The sequence below is a fragment of the Ambystoma mexicanum genome, chromosome 5p (assembly GCF_040938575.1).
Source record: "Ambystoma mexicanum isolate Mex_15411 chromosome 5p, UKY_AmexF1_1, whole genome shotgun sequence".
Taxonomy (NCBI): domain Eukaryota; kingdom Metazoa; phylum Chordata; class Amphibia; order Caudata; family Ambystomatidae; genus Ambystoma; species Ambystoma mexicanum.
The window spans coordinates 773,177,564-773,191,689 of NC_090930.1; positions in this window are offsets into that span (position 1 = coordinate 773,177,564).

Consider the following 14,126-nt stretch of genomic DNA (forward strand, 5'->3'; position numbering starts at 1 on the left):
ACAAAAGAGACATACATGTGGGCATTTTACAAATGTCTGTTCTTTTTTTACATGAGTGTTTCATGCTGCACTAAGATTTTCCAACTTCATTTTGATAAGCTACACTTGAACTCTGTTCTATTTCTAACATATCCAGATAAAATCCAAAGAGTGCAATTGTAAATAAAATTGTTTGTATGTCCTTTCATTGTGTAACCTGTTTCCTTCATGATACAAAGGTTAGTGTGCCTAGCAATTGTAGCCGAGGGGTCCCATATAAAAGAACATAGCAGCAAGCTATTTCCACAAACATTAGCAAATAAAAATCAGGAAAATACACTGCGGCATCTTATTTCAGGCTGCTACGGAAGTGATCTAGAGATATAAAAAGAAATCCTACAAGTTTTGGTGGAGAATGTGGGCATCTTCTTTGACTAGTTGACCTTTTGTAGCAATGTCATACTGTGTTCTGCTGGTGCACTTTGACTGCCATTTTGTTGATCTCTTCTGCTGTTTGAATTACTTCAGTGACATTGTGCCTAGCATAGTGATTGTGCTGGGAGCACTTTGGATTTTATTTCAACTGCTTTAATGGCATTTCGTACACACGAGTGCACTGCAAAGATGACAGAGGATGAGATTGCTGATCTTTGCAAATATGCAGAGTCAAATCTATATGCACTGGCAATGGTCTAACAACACTCTGTCGGATTGACGAGAACGCATCATTTCTGAGATTTGAAAGGTCCTAAGGAGCTGTTTGCTGATGGAAGCGTGCTGCTCTTTAATTCAGAGGTGCGTAAGGGACAAATAGACTGCTGATTCACCTTGCCATGAAAATGTGGTTCAATCTACATAAGTTAGTTAAACTGAGAGCAAAGGACAATATTGGGCCTCATTATAAATTTGCCAGTCCGGCAACAATGGTACTGGTGAGCTTGCCGGTACCGTTGTTACCGGACAGGCAAACTACGAGTTCTGCTTACGGGTCCCTTCCCGCCCGCCAGGTCTGACCTGGCAGGTATACCGTCACCCGCGAGCCAAGCATGTCGGATGCATTGGCACCATTCTGAATGGTGCCGGTGCATCTGACCTCCCCATTCCCATTGATCCCTATGGGGCTCAATGGGAATGGGGAGCATTTCTTTGCGGCATCCGTGAATGGGCAATCACCTGGTTTGGCAGGGCCGTTATGACCCGGTAATTGCCCATTCGCTGGTGCTGGAATAATTTGCAAGTTTGGCGGTAGCCTGAGGGATTTACCTGCAAGGCTACTGCCAAACTTGTAATGAGGCCCAATGAGTTAATTGCAGGCTTGCGCACATACCTGGCAGCTAAGTGTGAGGAAATGTTGCAGTCAGAAGATAGATTAAAACATGGTGAGCATTGAGCCCAGCTATAGGCAAAGAATGACAAGGAAAATGCACATTTGGCACAGAAAAACAAAAACAGGTGGCTGAGAGTGAAGGAGAGGTTGTCCATTTAACAACGATTTTGGAATGCCTTATCAGAAACACAGGCACTCCGCAAATGTGGTAGACAGACTTCTAAGGAATTACAGACATTTGAGGATGACATTTGTAGGCTGATGAATGAAAATGATACAAAGATGGAAGCTAGTAATCATTTTAAAATGCAAATTACAGAAATTAGTGAGATGATGGCTAGGCTAAGAAAAGAAAAATATACACTATATAATGAAACACAAGAGCTACATACACATTGTAGGGAAATAAGGTGACAACATTCGAGTATCAAAGGTGTCAGGAGTACAGAGATGTTTTTACTCTGTGAGCAGCAGGGTGTTACCCTCACTGAAGCTGACTGCAGCCACAGTCTGGGAGATTTGCCAGCTGCTATTCACTCTGCAAGAGCTGGCTGCTCTCCAGTACTCAAGGCCGAGTCTGCTTAGCCAGAGGAGAAAAAGGGGGGTCAAAATAATGCATCGTAGAAAGCACTCAAAATAATTAAGGGCCTGGTTCACAGAAGCGTTTTATAATGGTGCAATCTCATTGAAAAATGTTTTGTTAATCAGGCCCCAAGAGTATTAGTAGTCTGATTACACTATTCAAAAAGGATTCATGTATATTCATCGAAGAACACCTCGAAAGTCTGAATGAGCTTTTTCAGACACTTGAAAGCCCTAAGATCCAATATGGTAGATTTTTCCACCTCACAATGGGCCCCACCTCTGCCACCTCTGCTAGCTTTTTACAGACCTTAAATGAACAGGCAAATGTATCATGAGAGGACTTTGAAAGAGAAATTAGGAAACAATGCTCAGCTTATTGCTCCATCCAAGATGCCAAAAAGGCAGAGCACAGTATTACGCCTCAATTGGATGAGTGACCATGACAGTTCTTGAAAAACCTAAAAAGAGCATTCTCACATTTTGATGTGGCCTGTGACATTAATTCATCAGAGTTCAAGACCACTTTTTAATTTACTTTTTTTATGGATTGCAATGGGATGTGGTTTCACAACCCACCTGTGAATTCAATAGTAAACAAAGCTTAGAATGAATTCTTTAACAAGCCACTACAATCTATAAAATATTCTCTCATGAGAAATGGGAGGTTAGAAATAAAAAATCCAAATCACAAAAAGCTAAATAATTGGCCCCTGCAAGAGCCTCCCTGAATGACAACCTCCAAACCAAAACTCCGGACAAGCACATGCCCACTGATCTGACACGCTTCCAGTTCTCCAAAGTCAACACACTCGAAGTCGAAAAAATGATCCTGTCCTTGAAACCTTCTAACTGCCAAGGAGATCTGTGCCATGCACAGCTCATTAAAGATGCAGCCCGCAACCTCTCCCCTTTCAATACTAAAATGATTAATGCCTCCTTCACTACTGGCTCCATCCCCATCAACTTAAAACAATCTTGGGTACTTCCATTACTGAAAAAAGCTACACTCGACCGAGCCATACCCACTAATTACCGACCCATAACGACTGTTCCCTTCTTACTAAAAAATTTTGACAAAGTCGCCTACTTACAAATACAGAAGCACCTAGAAGCAAATAATCTCCTAGGATCCAGACAATCTGGGTTCCGCCCCCAACACGGGACCGAAACTGCACTCATTGACTTGAAAGCACAGATCGACACAATTAGAGATGATGGTCAGGCTGCCCTACTCCTCCTCCACTTATTTGCAGCTTTTGATTTGGTCGATAATTCTGTACTATGCTCACACCTCCACACGTCAGCTCACTTCTCCCCCGAGGCCATCACGTGGATCAGATCCTTCCTTCACGGTAGAACCATGAGGGTCTTCTCCCCCACGGCGGCAGCTGACCCCATACCCATCACCTGTGGTGTACTTCAGGGCTCCTGTGTCTCCCCCACACTCTACAACATATTTACCAAGCCCCTTTTCGATGATTTGGACCATCTCGGTATCAACTACACCAACTACACAGATGATACCCAGATCTTCCTTCCGGTTTCTGGAGATTATGGAAAGGATTTGTCCTTGCTAAATAGGGTGTACATCATCATCCAGGCATGGATGGCCAAGCATAGACTATGCCTGAATGAAGATAAAACAGAACTTATCATCTTAGGTACCACTTTTAGCCTAAAGAAACTTGGCCCGCTCTACAATTCCTTCATGATTGACGGGAACACAATCAAAGTCGGTCAGGAGGTCAAAACACTGGGATTCTACATAGATACCAGCTTCTCTTTCAAAAAACAAGTGAGCTCCCTTGCATCTTCTACGGCATACACGTGTAAACTAATCCGCGCAGCCAAACCTTTCCTATCGGACTTTAGCTGCCTGACACTTGCCAGAGCCCTCATACTGTCTAGCCTTGATTACTGTAATGCCCTCTACTTGGGATCCTCCAAGGCCACCACCACAAAACTGCAAACCCTCCAGAACAACGCTCTCAGAGCTGCTCTGGGCACATCCAGAAGACAACACATCACAAAACTCAGCCAACAGAACAACTGGCTCTCCACCAGAGATAAAATTCTCTTAAAAACAGCATCCCTCACCCATAAGTCCCTTAATAATGCTGCACCAACCTACCTGATTAACATATTCCACAGACATGCTTCATCAAGACCCGCCAGAATAGCTTATAAAGACTTTTTAGTTGTTCCCCGCTACAAACGCACCTCAATAGGGGGTAACAGCTTTCAGGTAAAAGCAGCCACATTATGGAACTCTCTGCCTCCAAACATCAGAGCGGACCTCCCCTATCTGAATTTCCGCTCCAAGGTAATCACTTGGCTGAAATTGGGGGCCCTCTAAAACAACAAAGTGCCTAACTCTACACGCACAATCTGCTAACTCATGTGCCTTCCTGCCTATATGTATATAACAGCCTGTTTACTTCACTGCTATGTATATAATTTTGATGTACTTTAGTATTGTATTGTTCATTTTCCCTGTGTACTGTAACTAAGCTTCGAAAATTCTGCTAACTCATGTGCCTTCCTGCCTATATGTATAGAACAGCCTGTTTACCTCACTGCTGCTATGTATTTAATTTTGATGTACTTTAGTATTGTATTGTTTATTTTCCCTGTGTACTGTAACTAAGCTTCGAAAATTCTTGTAAAGGCTGTGCCCCGATGCCCCCGGGTACGTTTGCGCATTATAAATAATAAAACAAACAAACAAACAAACAAAAAATTCAGGATATAAAGTCTGGGAAAATGCCATTGTAGACAGTGCTAATAAAAAGTGACACACTCATAACCAGAGGGGCGTGGCCATGCAAGGGAAGGCCGTACCACCCCAGGCCCGATGTTTCAATCCAGAGACCCCAGCGACAGAAGCTTGTACATTAGTCCTCGGTTTCTTGGTAATTCACCAAAGGTGGTATTTCACTATGATATGCTGGGGTCAAATATCACCCAGAATCGGAAGTATATTGGGCCATTCCAGGAATTGGGGCTCCAGAGTAGGTTTGGCCCTGCCAAAATGGTATATAGCAATCAGGAAGATAAAGGTATGCAGATAGATTAATTGAAAATGGAAATCAACAAAGAGAACAATTTAGTTTCAGACACATTTAAAACAGAATATGACCTATGGCCCTCACCCTTATGTTCAGTCCTTTCCACAGGTTGACCATGGACAGAGAATGGTCACACCATGCTTCACACCCCCTTTATCCTGGGAATTCATGGGAAACACAAACAGGAACCAGACTCCTGAAAGGAGCCACAACTGCCCTGATCAATGTGAATTCATTCAGTACCGGCCTAGAGTACAACGGGATGGGTTTAGAGAAATGAACAGATTCCAGTGCTGGGGGGGCGCAGGTGAAGATTTTGTCTGAGCAGATAGGAAAACTGTGTTCAGTGCAGAAGCAACAGCTGAGTGAGAGTGCAGAATGTCACAAGAGTGGCAACAAATGACTACTTAGCCAGGGTCCCTGCAATGAAAGTGCAATTACAATGATTTACCTTTGAATGAACAAACTGAATTGCCTAGTGATTTAAAACCAAGAAAGCAAGTGAATAACAATGACGCAAGAAATGACAACAGACACAAGAAAGGGATGTGGTTCAATTTAGAGTTGAAACAACCATTCACATGTGTGAAAATGAGAAAGAACAAAAGGGAAATACATAGGAAGAACCCAAAGAACAAAGAGTCAAACTACAGTTTAAAAAGGACATGCAAAGTGAAACAAATGGGATGGTAGGTGAAGCTATGAAAACACATCAAGAGATTGCATCAATGTTCTAATAGTGATCATATCTCCACAGAAATTAAAATGTTGCAAAGGTAAGATGCAAATTAATTCTCTGAGGAATATGTTAAGTCACAGATGTTCCAGGATGCAGACATGACAGGTACAGTACAAGAAAAAGGTAAGTGTCATACATCAGAAACTGATGTTCTGCCACATGATGCTAATGAAAATATAGAACAATTGGGCTCCAGGGTGGAGGTAAGTGAGAGAGATTCAGCTGAGGGGGAAAGGGCACAAGAGAAATCACAGAAGAACACTGGTGGTCCTGAGATAGATGGGTAGCAGTCAGTGGCAAAGCTCCAAATGAATTCTCAGAAAAGAAAAATAAACTAAGAAATTGAAAAAGAGATGGGTGAAAAGGAGGATAAAATGTCATTTCATATGCCGCTTTGCCTAGCAAGAAGCCAGGCCAGCCTAAAGAAATTAAACCCTGGAATCAGCAAAAATTCACAGTTCCTTTGCAAACTCAAAGAATGTGAGGACATATAGTATGCCCCTATCAACATTGAAGAGAGGTGTAATACATTTGCAATGGTTGACAGAGGTGCACAGACAACCCTCATGTCAAGTAAATTATTGGACAGCATAAATGAAGGGAGCTCCCCACACGGTCTTGTGTCTAGAAAAACTTGTATACAGGAGTGTTATAAATTACTTATATCATATCATGCTGAAGTTGAGAAAGATTGAAGGCCTGGTGCATAATTTCTCTAGAGAAGAAATACAAGTGAAAGGTGCCGCTGAAGTTGAATTCAAGATAGGGATGCACAGAATGAGGAGGAGGTGATGGTCACACACATTGAAGAGACCCCATTCCTGTAAGGGACACATTACCTTAAGAGACTATGGGCCTCATTACGACCCAGGCGGTAAGTTACCGCCTGGGCCGTGACTTTACCACCATGGCGTAAACTACGTTTACGCCATGGTGGTTGGCGGACTTACCGCCCCATTCCGACCTAGGCAGGGCGGGAAGTCCCCAATCCCCATTTACCCTTCCCCATTCCCATTTTTGCCCCATAGGGCATAATGGGAGTGGGGAAGGCGTTAATTACGCCACCGTAAATTACGGTGGCGTAATTAACTCCATGGTCCCTTAGCGCCATGGATTTTAACACCTGCTAAAAGCAGGTGTTAAAAGCACCATGGCGCTAGTGGACCTCGTAATCAGGCGGTAAGGGTCGGCGCTGTTAACGCTGCCGTAAACCCCTTACCACCTGAGTTGTAATGAGGCCCTATCACACCTCATTGATGGGGTATGTGGGGGGTTGTAGTAATTGGACAAACACATCCTGAAACCTAAAAAAGTAATGGGCCAGGGTAGCAGTGCAAAAGACTGTCATATAATTGCTAGAACGCAGATTGCAATGGATGTATAGCTTAAGAATGGCTTTATATGTAGTGTCACTGTCATTCTCATGTGCCAAGTTGATATACAAGGAGGAAAAAAAGCAATCATTAGAAATGTACTTGGACCGCAAGACAAACTGGCAAATACAGATAGATGAACACACATTGTATTTTTATCTAAGGGAAAAAAACTGTAAACAAAATATTGCTTCAGAGTCAGATCGGGAAAGATATATTTCAACAATTGCAGAAATACACATGAAAGAAGGTCAGGTCTAGATTCCTGTTCATGTGAATGGGCATCCAGAAATTATTGAAGCAATGTTGATCCTACAGCAGGAAACAAGTGTTATTAATGAAAATATGTTCAAACAAACGCTTGACAAAGAAGAGATACCAAGCTTGGTCTAAATTGCCCTGATTTGGGACAAGGAATTGTGGGAAGATGCATGTTGAGAATCACAATAGGGTCCAAAAGCATCCATCATAATGTTATGGATTTTAAGTGGAACCAAAGCCAAATTCTATCTAGGAAATGACATTATGCGCATAATGTGTATGGTTTTAGATTTCTTGAATCAAAAGGTTTGTTCTAGACTGGATGAAGCAGCACCTGTATTTGAGAACAGAAGACACGCTTATCATTGTGCTCAAATGATGCCATATGCAATTGAGCTTCAAGTAAAGAAGGATGTTGTTATTCCTGCTTTCGCAAGGCAATTATTAATAGCATAGGAGTACAGAAAGGGACAGCAGGTGAAAGGGCCCGATGCATTTGAGTGTCTCAAAGAATTCATGAGAAAGCGGGGGCTACAATTTGAATATACACCATTAGTAGAGCTTGGGGATGGCCCCATTCTAATACTTGTGGATAACAAGGAGTGCCAAGAAATTAATTTGGAAGAAGGTACAACATTAAGGAATACAGTACAGGAAAACCACTAGACTGCTGATCTAAATAACCCAGTGATTGGAAACGCCTGTGAAAGCTATGCCACTTCACATGATGAATTGCAGGAGTCCTTAGATTGTAAACCAAATGGGGATTTTCAGGATTCAGTCTATATACCCTTATGAACCAAGGGATGTTATTTGGTGTGTCATATGAAAAAGAAAAACAGCACATTGAAATGGAAGCTGATGTGCTAAGATATGTGCGGGTGGTGTATCTCCAAAGAGACACGAACACATAACTAGAAGAAAACACAGAAGTCCATCCTTTCGAAGATTTCCCAGAATTCACCAAAATGGTAGAGGAACAAATTCAAGATGCAGATGCTTCCACAAATGAAGAAAAGAGAGATCAGTTGAGGAAAATATCCAGAGTTCAAAGAGGTATTTGCCAAAGACACCTATGATTGCGGGCTTTCTGATTTGCATGCTGCAACACTGGCAGAGGCATATAGTAGGGAGCATTTATTTGTGCAACAATATAGGCTACCCCTGGCTTGTCTGGAGTCCCTAGCAGAAATAATCAACAACTTAGATTCCAGAGGAATCATAGACCTTTCCACAGTACTTCAAATACACCCATATTAGGTGTGCTGAAGCCCAATGGTCAACGGAGTTTGTGTACAGTTTGTGTACAGACTTGAAGGAGCTAAACAAGAGGGTACCTGTGTCAAGGTGGACACTTACATTAATTGATCAAGGCTTTGAACAGATTCAAGAGTCAAGGTAATTATCATGTTGGATCATACAGAAGGGTACTTGTGTGTGCCACTAGTTGAAGATTTTCAAAATCTATTTGCCTTTTCATTTAACCAACTAGAGTATGCATGGAATTGTACTCCATCCGGTTACATCAATAGTGGGAGTGAGTTTGGATATTTCTGATCAAAGTACTCCCAGATGCAGCCGAGAGGGGAACTGTGATTTATGTGGATGATGTCCTTATCAAGAATGAAGACATAAGAAGCCATTTCAATGAAATTAGACGTGCTCAGCCATTTGCAAAAAGCTGGTGCAAAGGTGTAAATACAGAACTTGCAGTGGTTTAGATGAAGGGTATATTTCTTGAGAAATTAGGTGACAGAGCAAGGGTTAAACCCACAGAAGAACAAGGTTGAAGCTATAGAAATTAAAAGTTCCCACTAATCTGAAAGGCCTGAAGAGTTTGTATGGAATGACAAGTTACAACCGGAAATGTATTGGACATTATGCAGAAATTACAGAGCCATTGACTAAATTACTGAAGCAGGGAGTATCCTGGAAATGGGGAAAGGAACAATGTGAGGCAGTAGACAATTGAAAAACCGTTTGATAAAAGCCCCATGTTTGGCGTATGCGAAGAAGAACCAAGATTTCTTTATGGAGATAAGATTTACAGATCTGTGAATTTCAGCAGCGTTACATCAAAAATCTCATTCACATAATAGAACCACTGCATATGCCAGCAAAGCATTATCACAGGTAGAAATAAAATGTTGTGAATGTGAAAAGGCACTGTTGACCAGGGTCTGGGCATTGCAACATTTCTGCCACATTATTCAGGGAGAGCGTATAATTGTTGAAACAATTTTTGCAGCAAAACAAGAATCAGATTAGGGAATTTAGATCAGTCAAGAATCACATCATGGACTTTGGTATTTCAGGTATTCCCAGTAGAAGTGAGATATGGACAGAACTAAAAGAGACCAGTTGCTCAGAGGTTACATGATTGCGCAGCTTGGAGTGCCACAGATGATTTGACTTAGAAACAAATTTGGTGAATTAAAACAATCCCCACACAAGGCATACAATGAAGGGACAGGTACGGATCTCCCAAAGGTTTATGTAGATAGATGTGCATATCATATAGGGGGAGATTCAGAAAAAGAAATGGTGGCAGGAATAGGGAATGTGTGGGTTAGAAGTAATGGTACCCAACAGTAGGCATGAGGTTAGGTGCAAAAGCAGTCAAGTTGCAGAAATGGATGCTATCTATAAGGCAATATTCACAGCAGCAGGAAATAAATTCAAAAATATACATTTAGTTACTGATTATGCCCAAATCAGTTTTGTGGAATATTTACCAGTGTGGAAAATGAGAGGAATGGTCACATATTACAAGAACTCAAATCTTCTATTACTGAGCTGTCACAGCATTTTACAGTTAATGTGCTGATGGGTTATTCTATTAGTGACAAGTCGTTGTAAAATATGAGTGGGGTGCAGACCCACAATTTAGTTCCTCCATATTGGGCACTCAAATTGTGGAAATGAATGAATGGAGTGTTAGGGAGAATTCTCCAGAATGGCTAATTTCCCTTACCTGTTGAGTCCCTCAGCAGCTTTTCTGGATTTCTAGGGTTTAATCTTTTTACCTGGTAAGAGTGTGTCATGATGCCTACCCCCGAGGACCCAGACCACGTCCAGCAACCCCGGAAGCAGGCATCAAGTTATCCTAAGCAAGCCCAACAACCTCTGCTAGGGGCTATTTGGGTCCAGTCCTGGCGCCTATGGCGCCAGGCTCATATGGAGGGTCAGTCCTGGCGCCATAGGTGCCAGGCTCATAGATTAAAACTCACCTGATGCAGACCATGCTGCAAACTTACCTGATGCAGACCATGCTGCAAGAGCTCCAAGCCAAAAGAGGCTTGGAAGGGACTACTTTACTTAGGGACTATTTTTTACTCGGGCGGGGCAGGGGAGGAATACTTACCTGGGACTACTTTGGAGGCTATTTAAACCACACCCGAAGAGCAGCACACGCTTCGCGTTATTCTGCATCCAGCAGCGTAACGCTCACCTTGCCTGCAAGTCAGCATCCAGCCTTGTGCCACGCCCGCCTCGAGTTTGGAGCTCCTAGAAAAAGGGAGAAAGAAGGAGAAAAGGTTAGAACAAGAGCAATACCTTTAACCCTTACCTGAATTCCTGATCCATCGTGCCTTCGAGCTGGAAGAAAGAAGTTATTTTATGCGCGTCGCCTCGCCTGCTGCAGCGCCGCGCTGAACTCACCGGCCTTCGCAGCATCTTCACATTCCACTGCATCCTCCTATATGTTCCCGCCGCACTCCGGCACCTAAGGAGAAGTCAAGAACAGCAAGGTGAGCCAAGGGAATACACAGAGGAATATTAGTTACCCTCCCATAGATTTACCTAATTTTACCACCGGGGGTACTATTCCTCTTCACGGGCCGGCGCAGCTTCCACTGCATCTTTGCCGAACCCCGGCCCCTAAGGGGAAACAAAAGGACAGCAAGGTGAAACAAAGGGACTAACAAGGGGAACCCTCCTCACCACAATAGACTTACCTGATTTTACCACCGGAGGTATTATTCCCCAAGACTTCATACTTTCTCTCAGCGCCTGAGTAAGGGAAAAAGCAACAGGTTACATATTGACATTATTTTATCGAACTGTGTTGGAAAATACAAATCCTTACCAGAATACTACCGGTTGCCACGAAGAACTCTTCATTAGGATCAAGCTGCAACCTGCAAGGAATCGGACAAGAGTGAAAGTCAGGCATTTCAACTCTTATGAACTTTATACTTACGGCGTCTTGCCGGGAATCTCGGAGTCAATATTGTTCTGGAACTCACCAATTCCTTCGAGCCAGTGAAGCAACTGGTTATCAACGCGCCCCTGCGCTCAATGCGGGATGGAGCACTCATCTTTTCAAACCATCAGGTGAGACTATAAGAGGGGACATCAAAGGTGATCTGTGCGGAGAACAGCGGGGGTGGGGGGATTTACGCTCAACTCCAAGGGTGGTTAATTCCCTTTCTCCATTTGCAAAAGAATATTCCTATGGGCCAAGCAAACGAAGCTAGGTGGGCCAGTCCAGTCCGTCATCTCGGCCCTACGCGTCACATTGGTGGAGACCGCAGCTGTCCAGTTCCGAGCGACGCCTCTGTGGGAGCCAGGTGAGCGTAACAGAAAGCGAAGCCTACCCACAAATTCTCACCCGGGCGTTATGGATACCTCAGAGACTGATCAATTGGCCCAATTACTAGGGGGACTGAGGGCTGAAGTGCATTCCGCCCGTCAAGAAACCAATGTTCTTAGGAGAGAACTGATTTTGTCAAAGGAGCGAACTGATGACCTTGCTAGGAAACTATTGCAAAGCCAGGCTGGACAAGCACCCCACCTGGTTCTGGGGGAAATCCAACTCCTGTGTTATCGAGTAACCCTGTGCAAATAAACCTACCAGGAAATATTCCATTAGCTCCAGCCGAACGCTTTGCCGGAGATCCCAAAAGGTTTGCCGTGTTTATGAACCAATGCCGCTTGCACTTTTTATGCAGACCTGGAGCCTTCCCAAACGATCAAGCCAAGGTAGCCTTTGTATTGTCATATCTCAGCGGCAGTGCAGCTGATTGGTCAATTCCACTAGTTACTCAGGATGACCCAATTCTTCGGGATTTTCAGGGCTTTCAAACTTGCATGCAAAGACTATTTGCCCGGCCATCCCAAGGACAGGCCCTGGATAACAAACTTTTGTCCCTACGACAGGGTAACCAGGACCTTCTATCCTACATCGCAACCTTTAATAGGTTGATAGTGGAAACTGGATGGCCTGAGGTAAAACGAATCACGTTATTTCATCAAGGGCTTCGAGGAGAACTCAAGGATGTCTTGGCTCTAGCCGTGAACCCACCTCAAGACTGCGCTGAATATATAGACTTAGTGGTCCAGTTAGATCACAGACTTCAGAACAGAAAGGCTGATCGAGCCAAGTTTGAGAATCAGGTGTTGGTCAAAACCCACGCTAACCCCAAAGGAGCAGATGCTTCAGAACCCATGCAAATCGGAGGGGTTAAAGGATCGTTAACCCAGAAGGAAAGAGAAAGGAGACGGCAAATGCAATTGTGTCTATATTGTGGGACTTCTGGGCATTTTCTATGGGATTGCCCTGTAAAACCACCCAAGAAGGTGGTAGGAGCTGCTGATAAAAGCCATATGGAGTCAGACTCGGAAAACGACCACGCCCGACAAGCGTAGAGGTCCGCTTGCCGAGCTTGAAGAAAGATACTCAGACCTCGCATTTCATCATACCAATGGTCCTCGTAGATCCAGGGTAGCCATCGCGTATGCACGCAGTAAGGGCATACATTGATAGCGGGGCCGTAGGAAACTATGTGGACTATGAATTGGCTTCCAGGATGAATCTACCTCTCTGCCGAAAAACCACCTCAGATGTCATCACCACAGTCGATGGAACTGAAATTGCCTCTGGGCCTGTAACTCATTCCACCACAGAGATGACACTATTGGGTCAGGATGGGCATCGAGAGACTATTGTGTTTGATCTAATCAAAGCCCCACAGTTCCAAATAATACTGGGGATACCTTGGTTGGAAACACATAATCCTTGTATTGATTGGCGAGAGAAGAGAATAACCTTCCTGGATTGTGCACAAACCTGTTACCCAAAGAAAAGTCAGAATGCAGGCCTGGCCACAGTAACCACAGCAGTCATGCAACTACCTCCAGAATACCAAGAATTCCAAGATGTCTTCCAAAAAGAACAGGCAAACACTTTACCTCCTCACAGATCGTACAATTGTCAAATCGATCTCATACCTGGTGCACAACCCCCTTGTAGCAGGATCTATGCCCTTACGGAACCTGAGAAACTTCACCTACGTCAATACTTAGACCAGTACCTTGCCAATGGCTTTATTCGCACATCCAAGTCCCCTGCATCTTCAGCTTTGTTCTTCGTGCCCAAATATTAAGGTGACCTCAGAACGTGCATAGACTACCACGCATTGAACCAGATAACAGTTAAGAACCAATACCAATTGCCTCTGATCCCTTAACTACTAGACCAAGTGAAGGACGCTTGTATGTACACTAAATTAGATCTCCGGGGGGCATACCATCTGGTACGTGTAAAAGAAGGCGACGAATGGAAGACTGCTTTCCGCACTAAGGATGGGTTATTCGAATACCAGGTGATGCCTTTCGGGTTGTGCAAAGCACCAGCAGCCTACCAATACTTCATGAATGATGTCCTTCATGAACTCAGTGACGTTTGTGTTGTCGTATATATATTGATGATATTCTAGTATACTCCTCTTCAGAATCTGACCATGTGAAGCACGTCCGAGCAGCCCTTGAAAAATTGCGCCATAACAAACTAT